Source organism: Bombina bombina, chromosome 9, assembly GCF_027579735.1.
Source record: "Bombina bombina isolate aBomBom1 chromosome 9, aBomBom1.pri, whole genome shotgun sequence".
Taxonomy (NCBI): Eukaryota; Metazoa; Chordata; class Amphibia; order Anura; family Bombinatoridae; genus Bombina; species Bombina bombina.
Window position 1 is genome coordinate 227,573,054 of NC_069507.1, and position 18,993 is coordinate 227,592,046.

Genomic DNA, 18,993 nt, shown 5'->3' on the forward strand with positions numbered 1-18,993 from the left:
AAGCCTTGGTAATTTTTCTCTGAACAATGTAAAAAAACTGATTTATGTTACAGCCTCTCTAGGCTTTGTTAAGGAGGTGTAGTTGCTGGCCTCTATGGCAGGTCAGCAAAGACTTCATGCCTGGGGCTCGATCCGATATGCAGCGTCGCCTGCAAAAGCCGGCAACGCAAAATTTTGCACTGGTTTGGTATCCTATATACGGCATAACATAGAAGTTACGCTGGTATATTTCACCCTTTGGCCGTAGTTAATAATATTAATATTATTTAGATTTATTTCAATAATAATTAAGTTAGGGGGTGCTAGGGTTAGACTTAGGTTTAGGGGTTAATATATTTAAAATAGGTGGTGGCGGTGTAGGGGGATTAGATTAGGGGTTAATATATTTAAAATAGGTGGCGGCGGTGTAGGGGGATCATATTAGGGGTTAATATATTTAAAATAGGTGGCGGCAGTGTAGGGGGATCATATTAGGGGTTAATATATTTAATGTAGGTGGCGGTGGTGTAGGGGGATCATATTAGGGGTTACTATATTTAAAATAGGTGGCGGCAGTGTAGGGGGATCATATTAGGGGTTACTATATTTAATGTAGGTGGCGGTGGTGTAGGGGGATCATATTAGGGGTTACTATATTTAATGTAGGTGGCGGTGGTGTAGGGGGATCATATTAGGGGTTACTATATTTAATGTAGGTGGCGGTGGTGTAGGGGGATCATATTAGGGGTTACTATATTTAATGTAGGTGGCGGTGGTGTAGGGGGATCATATTAGGGGTTACTATATTTAATGTAGGTGGCGGCGGTGTAGGGGTGTCAGATTAGGGGGTAATACATTTAATATAGCTGGCGGCGGTGTAGGGGGATCATATTAGGGGTTACTATATTTAATGTAGGTGGCGGCGGTGTAGGGGGGTCAGATTAGGGGGTAATACATTTAATGTAGGTGGCGGCGGTGTAGGGGGATCAGATTAGGGGGTAATACATTTTATGTAGCTGGCGGTGGTGTAGGGGGATCATATTAGGGGGTAATACATTTAACGTAGCTGGCGGCTACGAGTGAGAGGGGGGATTGCGGATAGAGAGGTATACGTGTCAGGATGATGTTTGGGAGGCGTGTTAGACAGTTACGGGAGATTTCATATTTAGTAATTTTTTTTAGGAGGCGGCAGTTTCTAAAGTGCCGTAAGTCACTGGCGACTCCAGAAAGTTGTACTTACGCTTATTTCTGGACATCGCTAGTTTGTCCGACTTACGGCACTTTAGCAACTGCCGGCGCCTAATATGTGATAGCTCGATGTGCAAGGTCAAACTATGGGTGGAGCAGGTTTTCACGCTTGCGCCGAAACCTGCGCCGTATATCGGATATGGTTTCCTTTTCTCACCTAAGGGTGAACCAAGAATAAATTACATATATAAAAAATAAAATATAGTGTTGCACTCAACTAAGAATCAACAATAGCTAAAAAAAATATTTCTTGAATGCAAGAAAAGCTACTTAAAGGGACAGTCTAGTCCAAAAAAAACTTTCATGAATCAGATAGGGCATGCAATTTTAAACAATTTTCCAATTTACTTTTATCACCAATTTTTCTTTGTTCTCTTGGTATTCTTAGTTGAAAGCTTAACCTAGGATGTTCATATGCTAATTTCTTAGACCTTGAAGGCCGCCTCTTAAGAATGCATTTTAACAGGTTTTTCACCACTAGAGGGTGTTAGTTCATGTTTTTCATATAGATAACACTGTGCTCATGCACGTGAAGTTACCTGTGAGCCATCACTGATTGGCTAAACTGCAAGTCTGTCAAATGAACTGAAATAAAGGGGCAGATTGCAGAGGCTTGGATACAAGATTATCACAGAGGTAAAAAATATATAAATATAACTGTATTGGTTATGCAAAACTGGGGAATGGGTAAAAAAGGGATTATCTATCTTTTAAAACAATAACAATTCTGGTGTAGACTGTCCCTTTAAAGGGATAGGAAAGTCAAAATTAAACTTGCATGATTCCGAAAGAGCATGTCATTTTAAAACACTTTAAAATGTGCTTTGTTCTTTTGGTATCCATTGTTGAAAAAGAATACGCACATATCCTACACTAGTGGGAGCTGCTGCTTATTGGTGCCTGCACACATTTGTCTTTTGTGATTGGCTGACTAGATGTGCTCAGTTAGCTGCCAGTAGTGCAATGCTGTTCCTTCAGCAAAGGATAACAAGAGAACAAAGCAAATTTGATAATGAATATAAATTGGAAAGTTGTTTAAAATTGTATGTTCTATCCAAATCATGAAAGAAAATTTGGGGGTTTCCTGTCCCTTTAATAAAAAATGCAAAGTACACGAACTTTCTAAAAAGTATGTGCAGTTAACAGATATTATTGTACTGTTGCAATTATATAGGCACATTATGCTAGGTATTATTATTGTTGTTCTAGTCTTATCCTCCCGATGTCTAGCATTTTATTTCCTTTACCTACTGTTATACAGTTCTATAAGGTAGGGGTCCATAAGTAACCCATATGTTTAATGGTGGGGTGAATTTATTTTATGAAAGTTCCATATAATATGCAGAAAAGTGAGGTTGTGTGCCTATTAGAAGTGTACTTAGATGTTGTTGTCATCTAATATCTTTATTTATTCACCTAGCTACTGTATATGTAAGCAGCTATTAGATTGCCTATGCTTTGGCTGTGCACTTCTTGACGTATTTGTACATTGATTACCTCAATAAAAAATATATATTAAAAAAAGATGCAGAGAAGTTGACAAATAATTTGGCCATCAGGTTTAATCATTTAAAATGATATATAAATTATATAATAAGGATTATTAGCAGATTGAGGTAAGCGCCAATCGTGTTGAATGGAAACCCCAGATGTAGGTACCATACAGAATAAAACACACAGATCATCGCTGTTTTCCGCCTCACACACATTCCAGTTATAATGAATATTACAAATAACAGCTGGTTTATAGCGGCTAAACCAATTTGCATCGTATTGTTAATGTAACAGCTTCTTAAAGGATTAGATGGTATTGTTTCTACAAATGCTGTAAGCTGTGGCAAATGAAAAATCTATATATATATTTTTTTTTTCTCTACAATACATTTCTTCTGTATAGCACTCATAATGAAACATATTGTATTATAAAATAGCAATTTGCCTGCAATATTACTTCATTGATAAAGGGTATAACAGAGCCCCTATCTCTCCTAGAACAAATTATTATTGCACAATGCACAATTGCTTGCACATAACCATGTGTTTAACCCCTGCAAATGAATTAAACACATAGTTATAGTCAGCTCCAGATCACCAGCGCAGTACTGTGAGTTAGCTGAGATAGAGAGAAATAGAGAGAGAGATAGAGAGAGAGATAGAGAGAGAGGGGAAGGTTAAAGAGTGAAAGAAAATGGGAAGATACAGAACGAGAGAGAGAGAACAAATGGAATGAAACGAGAAAACAAGGGGGAGGAAAAGATGGAGAGGCAGGAAAAAAGGGAACTTGTTAGTGGAACCAATTTATCACTGCAGAGCATTGAGAGGAAATGTCAGCTTAATTAAAATGAATGAAACGGTTCTCTCACTTCACATAAAAAAAGTTCCACTGTGAAGAAAACAAATAAAAATGGAAACCTCTATAAAACAGATCACTATAAAACAGATCACTCTATAAAACAGATCACTCTATAAAACAGATCACTCTATAAAACTGATCCCTATAAAACAGATCACTCTATAAAACTGATCACTATAAAACAGATCACTCTATAAAACTGATCCCTATAAAACAGATCACTATAAAACAGATCACTCTATAAAACTGATCCCTATAAAACAGATCACTCTATAAAACTGATCACTATAAAACAGATCACTCTATAAAACTGATCCCTATAAAACAGATCACTATAAAACAGATCACTCTATAAAACTGATCCCTATAAAACAGATCACTCTATAAAACAGATCACTCTATAAAACAGATCCCTCCATCATATGAAAAAATGAAAACATAAAAAAATAAAATGGAAACCAGACAACTTTGTCAGCTTTGACATAGGGCCCGATACACTAAAGTTCACTATACACAGCCCCTTTATGAATTGTTTTAAAGGCAATTTTTATCATTGGTAACCGAGTATCTCATTAACGAAGTTTCACAAATATTCTTTATGTGAAGGACAGACACTAACTTTACAATATAGTGCTCAGTAAGTAAGCTGATGATTTATCTCTACGTTGGCGAGTTTTTAAGACTCCTCCCATACTGAGACAGGACCGTAAGATGACATCCTGCGCCACGGCAATCACGTCTCATGCTAACGTGCTATTTAAGTGAAAACTCCCAACATCTTGAGAAAGTCATAGATAGTTTACTTTCAGCACCTTTGTTTTTTACTCAGTCTGAGAAAAATGTTTTGCCATCTCATGAGGCTACTTTAACATAGCAAAACTGACATGCGGTATTTAACAATTACTCACATTTACAGACCATGGCATCTATTTATCAAGCCGTCAACCGCAAATACGCTGCAATTCCGCAGCGTATTTTTGGCGAACCTGATTCCCCTTAGTTATCAAACCCTACAGACCGGCAAAAGTAGAATTTTGTGACGTAACATACAATCCGCCGGGCAAAGTTCGACACAGATCGATGCTTACGTCATTACAGATGTTCCGAATGCACTACTTTTGCTAGCTAACAAATGTCTAACAGGTATGCTCACCACTATTCTGGCCCAGCGTACCTGGTTTTCAATCCGCCGCCCTGGAGGCGGCGGATATCATAGGAATCAATGGGAGTCTGAAAGCAGCGAAAGCTCATGTTCGCTGCTGCCCAATATCCTATTGATTCCTACGGTAATGTTTACACCTAACACCCCAACATTTTCCCCCGAGTCTAAACACCCCTAATCTGCCGCCCCCTACACTGCCGCCACCTACATAAAGTTATTAACCCCTAATCTGCCGCCCCAACACCGCCGCCACCTACATTATACTTATTAACCCCTAATCTGCCACCCTCTACACCGCCGCCACTATATTAAATTTATTAACCCCTAAACCTAAGCCTAACCCTAACACCCCCTAACTTAAATATAATTTAAATAAATCTAAATAAATATTTCTATCATTAAATAAATTATTCCTATTTAAAACTAAATGCTTACCTATAAAATAAACCCTAAGCTAGCTACAATATAACTAATAGTTACATTGTAGCTAGCTCAGGGTTTATTTTTATTTTACAGGCAAGTTTGTATTTATTTTAACTAGGTAGAAAAGGTATTAAATAGTTATTAACTATTTAATAACTACCTAGTTAAAATAAATGCAAAAGTACCTGTAAAATAAAATCTAACCTAAGTTATTTAATGATAGGAATATTTTTTAGATTTATTTAAATTATATTTAAGTTAGGGGATGTTAGGGTTAGGGTTAATAAGTATAATGTAGGTGGCAGTGGTGTAGGGGGGGCAGATTAGGGGTTAATAAGTATAATGTAGGTGGCGGCGGTGTAGGGGGGCAGATTAGGGGTTAATAAATATAGGTGGTGGCAGTGTAAGGGGGCAGATTAGGGGTTAATAAGTATAATGTAGGTGGCGGTGGGCTCCGGGAGCGGCGGTTTAGGGGTTAATACATTTATTAGAGTGTCAGTGGGCTCCGGGAGCGGCAGTTTAGGGGTTAGTACATTTATTAGAGTTACGGTGGGCTCCGGGAGCGGCAGTTTAGGGGTTAATACATTTAATAGAGTTGCAGTGGGCTCCAGGAGCGGCGGTATAGGGGGTAAACAGTATAGTATAGTGTGGGTGTTTAGTGACAGGGTACCAATAAAGCTGGGGAAAAGCCGAAGAGCAGCGAGATCGATGACTGTTAGTTAACAACAGTCCGCTGCTCATCGTACCGTACTTGGTGCGTGGCTTTTTGACAGCTTTTTTTGATCATTTTGGAGAACGTATTCAGGTCCGTGGCAGCGATGTTAGGCGACTTAGGCGAGCGTATTGGTGCTGTTGAATGCAAGTAAGTTGACGGCTTGATAAGTAGATGCCCATATCTGAATGTATTTCCGATATGTTATAATTGTTAAAAAAAAATCTGCATTATTAAAATTTTTCTTTGATGTGCAAGATAGCACGCATTAGCACATTAACACACTGTATTTATGTTAATGCAGAAATACCCACTAGTGATTGACTAGAAAAGACAGGTGAAATATATCTGAATACATTTTGTACATTGGCACACCATTACAACAAGTCAGCCTAACAAGCCTCCATTAATCTAGACCAATGAGGATATAATAAAAAGAAGGCAAAAATATGGAGTAGTAGGAACATATATATAAAGGTAACAATAAAACCTTAATACATCACTTAAAGGTACATGTTACCATTATACTAAATCACCTGAAAGTAATGCAGCAAATCTGTAAAAAATCTTTCTAAAAAATATCCCATGAGCATCTCTGTGTATTTAAAAGAAGATATTTTTAGCTCAACATTTATCCAGCTCACCATAGTAAGGTCTCTGAGAGCCATTATCCTTTATCTACTCTTTTAACTGTCATGTGCCCGGTGAAAATAAAAACAGCCAATCAGCTTCATCAGTGCTGAGTTAACATTATGCTTTACTGGAATTTCCCATAATATTATGAGATTTCATCATAAACTTCCTTAACGACTAGCGCTGTACCTTGTACGGTGCTGGTCATTAAACCCTTAAGGACCAGCGCCATGCCCTGTACAATGCTGCTGTCCTTGGCCTCTCTCTGCCATTATCTCGTTAACAGTGGTGAGATCACACTATTTCTGCATGCCCCATGAGTGGGGCAGTGCAGAAATAGATTTGCTGAGTGACCAATGCAGAGAGAGAAACTCTGTGTCCCTCTCTGCATCAGGAAGCGGTGGTGTCGATCGTTGGTGGTGTGGGAGGGTTGGGAGGGAGGGGAGTGGGTGGCCCATCGCTGGAGGGAGAGGTGGGAGTGGGCTGAGAGCGGGAGGGAGGGAGAGCGAAGGAGAGAGTTCCTAGAGTGTAGATGGGGAGAGAGGGTAGGACAAATGATCTTGGAAGGGGAGGTGGGGTAAATGAGGGGGAGCAGCTACACTACAGAAAATAATGTCTGCCATTACCTAAGATGGCAGATACTTGTTAGAGGAGGGAAGGTTAAAGAGCTTTTTTAAGAGGGATCAGGGAGGTGGGAAGGTAAGGGGGGTAATCCTACACTGTAGAAAAGAATAATAATAAAAAAAATTGAAAAGAAAATGACTAAAACTGTCTGCCAGTACCTAAGATGGGGGTGACCAGTGGGGGGGAGGGAAGGAAGAGAGCTGTTGGAGAGGAATCAGGTAGGGATCAGGTGAAATGGTGGCATGATATCTACCAAAATGGGCCTAGATCAATACTTTGGGTTGTCTACTAAAAAATATATATATAGTTTTGAAAGGTAAATAAAAAAAAAACAAGACATAGGGGCCAATTTAATGCAGCTGTTTCCGTGCGAGCCTTCAGGCTCACCGGAAATAAAAGACCGCTGTTTCTTAACTCATCCACCACCTCTGAGGTGGCGAACAGCAATCATCATGATCCGATATGATTGGGATGATTAACACACCCTGCTAGCGGCCGATTGGCCGCAAATGTGCAGGGGGCGGCATTGCACAAGCAATTAACAAGAAATGCTTGTGCAATGTTAAATGCTGATAGCATATGCTGTTGGCATTTTGTGCTGTCGGGTGGACATGATACGCTATAGCGGATCATGTCCGGCTGACATTTAATAAATCTAACCCTATATTTCTGTTTAAATGTAGTGATGGCAGAAAAAGCTAAAATGCTCTGGTCTTTTATGGAACTTTTAGTCTGAAATGCCTGGTGCTTAAAGGGACAGTTTACTGTAAAATTGTTTTTCCCTTAATGTATTTCCAAATACTTGTTTCCCAGCTGCAGAGTATAAAATGTATGAGATTTGCTTTTTTAAGGCTTTTTTGTGTATATGAATGAGCTGATTTTGTGTTTTTAATCCACAACCTTATAAAATGGTTTGAGCTTGTAGGTATAATCAGATCTCATTACTTTATCACATTGTGTACATATACCTGCTTCTTTATCTTATATCTGTCCATAAACCAATCATCAATACTTGGAGAGAACAATGGAAAATGAACATTTTATTATCTTATCTCTTCTATATCCCACTGGGAGTGTAATTTCTTCTACTGGCTGTGTTAACACAGCTTGGCCTCGAGGCCAAAAACTTTCAGGATGGGTGGGGATACCACAGGTTAAAAAACAAACAAATGCCAATATAAGGTTAATGGAAATACTTGTAAACAATTTAATACACTCCAGCAAGTAAAGGGGATCATTGGGAACAAATTAAAGGGGAGAAAAGTTTTGAGTAAACTGTCCATTTAAGGGGTTAAACTGAAGTCTGAAACTTTCTTGAAAGAAAACTAAACAAAATGATGTACATAATAAGATGATAAATCCTTTTGTGACTTACCTTCAATAAGGACAGGACAGAAACCATTAAGAATATGTAACAATCTGAACCAAATACAATTGCAAGTACAATTAAGTAGTCAGATTAACCTTTGTAAAAAGGAGCTTTTTAAATACCAGTTGTATTCTGTCCTTGCTTTAAATATTACCAAAAATGTAATGTGTTAGGGGATTTGCCTTCACCTTGGTTAAATATTTATACCGTATTTAGAATATTTAAAATAGAAAACAAAGGACTTTTATTTTCAGAGCAGAACCACCACTGAATGAAGTTAATGCAAATCTCCCTGCTCTCTTACCTGTGCGCGCCAGCAGGTACAGCAACTTAAAGGGATACTGTGGCCAGAAAGCACAATATTTGAAAAAGGAATGGCATAAAAAGTAGTTTTGCTATATCTATATATAAAAATGTGCAACTAAAGTTTTTAACATTCCTAGTGAAGTTGCCTTTGCTGTCAATTCCTGTTATGAGCTGTGTGATACTACTGTATTTTTCCTTCCCCACATAGCTCTTTATTTTCTCACGGACCCTAGATCACTGTAGAACAGGGGTGGGCAGACTTTTGTAAGGCAACGGCTACTTCTAATTTTTTTCTAAGTGACGTGGTCACCTAACTAAAAAAAAAAAGCACACCAATCACTGGCTGAAAATTGTATTTTTGCCACAAATGATATAGCTTTAAAAATCAGCCGCGCTCATTAATAATAAATACAGCCGTGCCTGCGTATGAATAAGTAGTCTCACAATCAAGGCGGCTCGAGTCTAGGGCTAGCGGAGTAGTCAAACCTGGAACACATGGGGAACCCACAGCTCAGGTACAATGATGACAATGAACTATTCTCAGTAAATCATAGACAGACTCATTCTACAAAGTAATTTTATTGGCTGGACGCCATGTCAGGTTTATTAGGGGGCAGGTCCTGTTGGTTGCTCTCCATCCGTCCGCTTCTAGTTGAAGACTACTGCAAATAGTTGGGACAGTGACAGCATCAGGACCTGCAGGCTCTGTACCGCCTTACACAGCAACCAGAGACTGGTATAGCAGCAACAGCACTGACCTGCACAATTTGGTGACAACAAATTCTGGGGACAGAAAGCTGCAGAAACTATCACAAAGTATAGCTAATATTAGTGTGTCACAGAAAGTATCAGAGAGCAGCATCAAAGCCTGGCACAGAGTAAGTAAAAGAACCTGAGGGGAGTAACAGACCCTGGGAAAAAAACACCACCAGACCATTCACCCAGCAGAGCCTGGTGACAAGTAACGGAGGACAGAACTAGAAAGTAGCAGCAGAATATCAGACAGATCAGGACCTGGAACTGCCAAACCCAGGGATACCGAGCAGCATCTCAGCCTGGTCTGTACTATGGACTGACCACTCTTGAGACAAAAAGTAGGAGAGTTTGGGACAGGCAGTAACCAAAGCTGGGGCAGCGAGTTCAGCTACAGCTGCATTGAGCATGCTGAAGTACACATACCGCCGTCATAGACTCATAGCCGATTTTAAAAGTCTGCATAAGAGAAACATTTCTCATACATCTACGGTGGCAAGGCTCTTCACTCAGAATCTAGATGTGTGAGAAATCATTCTCTTATTATGCAGACTTTTGAAATCTTCCAGGCGGTCACCTCAAAATTCACTTGCGGTCTACTGGTAGACCATGATCTACCTCTTGCCCACCCCTGCTGTAGAACATGTGCAGGGCACTCTAGCTAGCAGGCAGTGACAGTACTAGCTGTAGACAACATGTTGTATACACCAGACATCCCTGACTATAATAATGCTAGTATACTGCACAGTGCACACAGCAAAGCAGGAAACATTTTTTTCTGTCTTACATTAACAGAAATAAAGTGTAGGGACACACAACAATGAAACAGGAGCAGCATCCCTGCCACCAATAGACCTGCTGTATAGTAGATGATTATTCCTGCACAGGGTTACCTAAACAACAAACCAGTCTCTGCACTGAGGGGCAGTTACCCACACCTCCCAACTTTGCGAGGGACAGCCCAGTATTGTGAGCTCTTCCCTACTGTCTCGCTGAGACAGCCATATGTTCCAATTTGCAGGATTTCGATTAGTCCAGCCCACGGACCACTTGGAAAAACCCATGAACTGCAATTTTGACTGTTATGTCCCTTTAATTATAGGATATATGGATGTAGCCTGAGCAACTCAACTAGAAGTGTGCTAGGATGTGAATAGGTAGTACACGTGTATTTATTAATGACAATAATTGTTGACAGTTAAAACATTAAAACAATAATTAAAACAAAAGTTTAAAACAATAAATAATATGCAATATGCAAAGGTACCTAGGTGGAATATTCAAATAGTACATTAACATGGATCCATGTTTATCAACATACAAAAAGACTGGTAAAATGTGACAGTAGACAATCTTGATAATAATATGCAAATAAAAGCTATATATATATATATATATATATGGTACCAAGGTGGTGTAGTACTGCTTTAGTGGTACTTTCTTTAGTGGCACTTATTCCATATATATATATATAGCTTTTATTCGCATATAATTATCAAGATTGTCTACTGTCACATTTTACCAGTCTTTTTGTATGTTGATAAACATGGATCCACGTTAATGTACTATTTGAATATTCCACATAGGTACCTTTGCATATTGCATATTATGTATTGTTTTAAACTTTTGTTTTAATTATTGTTTTAATGTTTTAACTGTCAACAATTATTGCCATTAATAAATACACGTGTACTACCTATTCACATCCTAGCCCACTTCTAATTGAGGCGCTTAGGCTACATCCATATATTCTTAGAGTTCCTTATTGACAGCTAGAGGTCAAGACAGTCGGAGCATATAGGATTACACAGGCGCTAGATATATATTCCATCAATCCTTTAATTAAATGGACACTGAACCCAATTTTTTTCGTTTGTGATTCAGATAGAGCATGCAATTTTATGCAACTTTCTAATTTACTCCTATTATCAAATTTTCTTCATTTTCTTGGTATCTTTATTTGAAATGCAATAATGTAAGTTTAGATGCCGGCCCATTTTTGGTGAACAACCTGGGTTGTTCTTGCGGATTGGTGGTTAAATTAATCCACCAATGAACAAGTGCTGTCCAGGGTTCTGAACTAAACAAATAGCTTAGATGTCTTCATCTTTTAAATAAAGATAGCAAGAGAAAGAAGAAAAATTGATAAAAGGAGTAAACGAGAAAGTTGCTTAAAATTGCATGCTCTATCTGAATCACGAAAGAAAAAATTTGGGTTGTGTCCCTTTAAATCCAATTTTCATGATGTCGAACATATTAAAAGGAGTCAATGTAAACCAAGTATATTTTTCCAATATGTTATTAAAATTGAAACATCTATGTGTCAAGTTTAAGAATTGTAGTATTACCAAGATAGTTGTATAACATAGAAAAGTTTTATTGTTTCATTTTGAGATTTAATAACTTATTTGTAAAGAGCAACAGAATATGAAGGTTGTGCTTTAAAGAAATATCCTTATCTTAGAACAGTTCGGGCTAGCTTACGAGTGGCGCACTAACTGTTGTGTGCGAATGATAAGGGGTTTATTACAGCTCTTTGTGCACGTCGGAAGTAGCATGCATAATACGACTTGAAAGTAAACATGTTCACTTGAGCAACATTGAATTTAACACACGTCGGGTTAGTGCAACTTTAGAGCTCTGGTTAGCTGTTACACAAGTAAAAAAAGTGGCACAAAAAATATCAAAAACACATTTAACAGTACAGTTACACTCATAATAGCACTGTCTAATAAATATACATTACACAATACAGTTACACTCATATTAACACTGTCTAATAAATATACATTACACAGTACAGTTACACTCATAATAACACTGTCTAATAAATATACATCACACAGCACAGTTACACTCATAATAACACTGTCTAATAAATATACATTACACAGTACAGTTACACTCATATTAACACTGTCTAATAAATATACATTACACAGTACAGTTACACTCATAATAACACTGTCTAATAAAAATACATTACACAGTACCGTTACACTCATACAAACACTTTCTAATAAATATACATTACACAGTACAGTTACACTCATATACACACTTTCTAATAAATATACATTACACAGTACAGTTACACTCATATACACACTTTCTAATAAATATACATTACACAGTACAGTTACACTCATAATAACACTGTCTAATAAATATACATTACACAGTACAGTTACACTCAAATAAACACTCGGCTAGATTACGAGTTTTGCGTTATGGCTCATAGTGCTGCTTTTTCACTACCACTGCTATTACGAGTCTTGTAGTTATAGCTGTACTGCACACTTTTTTGGTCGTAACGCAATGTAACTACCGCACCTTTCAAAAAGTATTTTTCAATGGGACTTCCATAGCGTCTGTATTACGAGTTTTGCCTGGGAGGACAAAAAGTGAGCGGTACAGCCTATCGCCTAGATTTAGAGTTTGGCGTTAGCCGTCAAAAGCAGCGTTAAGGGCTCCTAACGCTGCTTTTTACCGCCCGCTGGTATTTAGAGTCAGCCAGGAAAGGGTCTAACGCTCACTTCCAAGCCGCGACTTTTCCACACCGCAGATCCCCTTACGCCAATTGCGTATCCTATCTTTTCAATGGGATCTTCCTAACGCTGGTATTTAGAGTCTTGGCTGAAGTGAGCGGTAGAGCCTCTACCGACAAGACTCCATCCGCAGGAAAAAGTCAGTAGTTAAGAGCTTTCTGGGCTAACGCCGGTTTATAAAGCTCTTAACTACTGTGCTCTAAAGTACACTAACACCCATAAACTACCTATGTACCCCTAAACCGAGGCCCCCCCACATCGCCGACACTCTAATAACATTTTTTAACCCCTAATCTGCCGACCGGACACCGCCGCCACCTACATTATACCTATAAACCCCTAATCTGCTGCCCCTAACATCGCCAACACCTACATAATATTTATTAACCCCTAATCTGCCCCCCCCAACGTCGCCGCTACCTACCTACACTTATTAACCCCTAATCTGCCGACCGGAGCTCGCCGTTACTCTAATAAATGTATTAACCCCTAAACCGCCTCACTCCCGCCTCAAAAACCCTGTAATAAATAGTATTAACCCCTAATCTGCCCTCCCTAACATCGCCGACACCTAACTTCAAGTATTAACCCCTAATCTTCCGACCGGACCTCGCCGCTACTCTAATAAATGTATTAACCCCTAAAGCTAAGTCTAACCCTAACCCTGACAGCCCCCTAAGTTAAATTGTATTCTAACGAAATAAATTAACTCTTGTTAACTAAAGTCTTCCTATTTAAAACTAAATACTTACCTGTAAAATAAACCCTAATATAGCTACAATATAATGAATAATTATATTGTGGCTATTTTAGAATTTATATTTATTTTACAGGCAACTTTGTATTTATTTTAACTAGGTACAATAGCTATTAAATAGTTATTAACTATTTAATAGCTACCTAGTTAAAATAATTACAAAATTACCTGTAAAATAAATCCTAACCTAAGTTACAATTAAACCTAACACTACACTATCAATAAATAAATTAAATCAATTACCTACAAGTACCTACAATTAAATAAACTAAACTAAATTACAAAAAAACAAACACTAAATTACAAAAAATAAAAAAAGTTTACAAGAATATTAAGCTAATTACACCTACTCTAAGCCCCTAATAAAATAACAAAGCCCCCCAACATAAAAAAATACCCTACCCTAATCTAAATTAAAAAAGTTAACAGCTATAGTACCTTACCAGCCCTTAAAAGGGCTTTTTGCGGGGCATGCCCAAAAGAAATCAGCTCTTTTGCCTGTAAAAAAAACACAATACCACCCCCCAACATTACAACCCACCACCCACATATCCCTACTCTAACCCAAACCCCCCTTAAATAAACCTAACACTACCCCCCTGAAGATCTACCTACCTTGAGTCGTCTTCACCCAACCGGGCACCGATGGACCAAAAGAAGACATCCGGAGCGGCAGAAGTCTTTATCCTATCCGGGCAGAAGAAGACATCCGGACCGGTAGACATCTTCATCCAAGCGGCATCTTCTATCTTCATCCATCCGGAGCGGAGTGGAGCCATCTTCTTCCAGCCGACGCGGATCCATCCTTTTCTACCGACGCCTACTCGCCGAATGAAGGTTCCTTTAAATTACGTCATCCAAGATGGCGTCCCTCGAATTCCGATTGGCTGATAGGATTCTATCAGCCAATCGGAATTAAGGTAGGAAAAATCTGATTGGCTGATTGAATCAGCCAATCAGATTCAAGTTCAATCAGATTGGCTGATCCAATCAGCCAATCAGATTGAGCTTGCATTCTATTGGCTGATCGGAACAGCTTAAAATTCTTGTAATCTTTTTTTATTTTTATTTTTTATTTTTTTGTAGTTTAGTTTATTTAATTGTAGGTACTTGTAGTTAATTGATTTAATTTATTTATTGATAGTGTAGTGTTAGGTTTAATTGTAACTTAGGTTAGGATTTATTTTACAGGTAATGTTGTAATTATTTTAACTAGGTAGCTATTAAATAGTTAATAACTATTTAATAGCTATTGTACCTAGTTAAAACAAATACAAAGTTGCCTGTAAAATAAATATAAATTCTAAAAAAGCTACAATATAATTATTCGTTATATTGTAGCTATATTAGGGTTTATTTTACAGGTAAGTATTTAGTTTTAAATAGGAAGACTTTAGTTAATAAGAGTTAATTTATTTCGTTAGAATAAAATTATATTTAACTTAGGGGGGTGTTAGGGTTAGACTTAGCTTTAGGGGTTAATACATTTATTAGAGTAGCGGCGAGGTCTGGTCGGCAGATTAGGGGTTAATACTTGAAGTTAGGTGTCAGCGATGTTAGGGAGGGCAGATTAGGGGTTAATACTATTTATTATAGGGTTTTTGAGGCGGGAGTGAGGCGGTTTAGGGGTTAATACATTTATTAGAGTAGCGGCGAGCTCCGGTCGGCAGATTTGGGGTTAATAAGTGTAGGTAGGTAGCGGCAACATTTTGGGGGGCAGATTAGGGGTTAATAAATATTATGTAGGTGTCGGCGATGTTAGGGGCAGCAGATTAGGGGTACATAGGGATAATGTAGGTTGCGGCGGTGTACAGAGCGGCAGATTAGGGGTTAATTGTGTAATGCAGGTGTCAGCGATAGCAGGGGCAGCAGATTAGGGGTTAATTAGTGTAAGGTTAGGGGTGTTTAGACTCGGGGTACATGTTAGGGTGTTAGGTGCAGACTTAGAAACTGTTTCCCCATAGGAAACAATGGGGCTGCGTTAGGACCTTACCGCTGCTTTTTTGCAGGTGTTAGGTTTTTTTTCAGCCCAAACTGCCCCATTGTTTCCTATGGGGGAATCGTGCACAAGCACATTTTCCAGCTTACCGCTACCGTAAGCAACGCTGGTATTGAGGGTTGAAGTGGCGGTAAATTCGGCTCTACGCTCCCTTTTTGGAGCCTAACGCAGCCCTTCAGAGAACTCTCAATACCAGCGTTGTTTAAAAGGTGCGGGGGGAAAAAGGAGCGTTAGCTATGCGGGTCTTTACCATCAAAACTCTAAATCTAGCCGTATAACTACAAGATCTGTACCGCCATCTAAAGTCAGTAGTTATGAGTTTTACGCTACAAAGCTGTAGCATAAAACTCATAAATAAAGTTTTACAAAGTACACTAACACCCATAAACTACCTATAAACCCCTAAACCGAGGCCCTCCCGCATCGCAAACACTAAAATAAAATTATTAACCCCTAATCTGCCGCTCCGGACATAGCCACCACTATAATAAACATATTAACCCCTAAACCGCCGCACTCCCGCATCGCAAACACTAGTTAAATATTATTACTTCTAATCGGCTGCTCCCAATGTCGTCGCCACCTACCTACACTTACCTACACTTCTTAACCCCTAATCTGCCACCCCCAACATTGCCACCGTCACTATACTAAAGTTATTAACCCCTAAACCTCTGGCCTCCCACATCACTAACACTAAATACATATATTAACCCTTAAACCTAACCCTAAGTCTAACCCTAACCCTAACACCCCTAACTTTAATATAATTAAAATAAAAATTACTATCATTACCTAAATAATTCCTATTTAAAACTAAATACTTACCTTTAAAATAAACCCTAAACTAGCTACAATATAACTAATAGTTACATTGTAGCTATCTTAGGTTTTATTTTTATTTCACAGCTAAGTTTGTATTTATTTTAACTAGGTAGACTAGTTAGTAAATAGTTATTAACTATTTACTAGCTACCCAGTTAAAATAAATACAAATTTACCTGTAAAATAAAACCTTACCTGTCTTACAGTTAAACTTAACATTAAATACAATAAACTAAATTACAAAAAAATAAACACTAAATTACATAAAATAAAAAAGAAATTATCAAATATTTTAACTAATTACACCTACTATAAAAGCCCTATCAAAATAAAAAAGACCCCCCCCCCCCAAAAAATAAAATAAAAGGGCCTTTTGCGGGGCATTGCCCCAAAGCTCTTTTACCTGTAAAAAAATACAAACAACCCCCCAACAGTAAAACCCACCCACCACCCACACAACCAAACCCCCCAAATAAAATCCTATCTAAATAAACCTAAGATGGGCATCACCCTTAAAATGGCATTTAGCTCTTTTACGGTGCCCAAAGTCCCGAATCTAAAAATAAAACCCTCCCAATAAACCCTTAATAAAACCGAACACTAACCACCGAAGAAAGATCCACTTACAGTTTTTGAAGACCGGACATCCATCCACATCCAGCCGGGAGAAGTTTTCATCCAAGTAGGCAGACGTCCTCGACGAAGCCGGGAGAAGTCTTCATCCAAGCGGCAAGAAGTCGTCCTCCAGGCAGGGAGAAGTCCTTTTCAAGACAGCATCTTCTATCTTCAATCAGCCTGCAAACCTGTAATAGCAGCGCTATTAAAGGTGAGCGGTGACAATAACTTGCAAGTTATTACCGAGCCAATCATAACACAAAACTCGTAATCTGGCTGACTGTCTAATAAAAATACACTACACAGTACAGTTACACTCATAATAACACTGTCTAATTAAAATACACTACACAGTACAGTTACACTCATAATAACACTGTCTAATAAATATACATGACACAGTACAGTTACACTCATAATAACACTGTCTAATAAATATACATTACACAGTACAGTTACACTCATAATAACACTGTCTAATAAATATACATCACACAGTACAGTTACACTCATATTAACACTGTCTAATAAATATACATTACACAGTACAGTTACACTCATGTTAACACTGTCTAATAAATATAGATTACACAGTACAGTTACACTCATATTAACACTGTCTAATAAATATACATTACACTGTACAGTTACACTCATAATAACACTGTCTAATAAATATAGATTACACAGTACAGTTACACTCAAAATAACACTGTCTAATAAATATACATTACACAGTACAGTTACACTCATAATAACACTGTCTAATAAATATACATTACACAGTACAGTTACACTCATAATAACACTGTCTAATAAATATACATTACACGGTACATTTACACACATAATAACACTGTCTAATAAATATACATTACACAGTACAGTTACACTCATATTAACACTGTCTAATAAATATACATTACACAGTACAGTTACACACATAATAACACTGTCTAATAAATATACATTACACAGTACAGTTACACTTATATTAACACTGTCTAATTAAAATACACTACACAGTACAGTTACACTCATAATAACACTGTCTAATTAAAATACACTACACAGTACAGTTACACTCATAATAACACTGTCTAATAAATATACATTACACAGTACAGTTACACTCATAATAACACTGTCTAAAAAATATACATTACACAGTACAGTTACACTCATAATAACACTGTCTAATAAATATACATCACACAGTACAGTTACACTCATATTAACACTGTCTAATAAATATACATTACACAGTACAGTTACACTCATATTAACACTGTCTAATAAATATAGATTACACAGTACAGTTACACTCATATTAACACTGTCTAATAAATATACATTACACAGTTCAGTTACACTCATAATAACACTGTCTAATAAATATAGATTACACAGTACAGTTACACTCAAAATAACACTGTCTAATAAATATACATTACACAGTACAGTTACACTCATAATAACACTGTCTAATAAATATACATTACACAGTACAGTTACACTCATAATAACACTGTCTAATAAATATACATTACACGGTACAGTTACACACATAATAACACTGTCTAATAAATATACATTACACAGTACAGTTACACTCATATTAACACTGTCTAATAAATATACATTACACAGTACAGTTACACACATAATAACACTGTCTAATAAATAT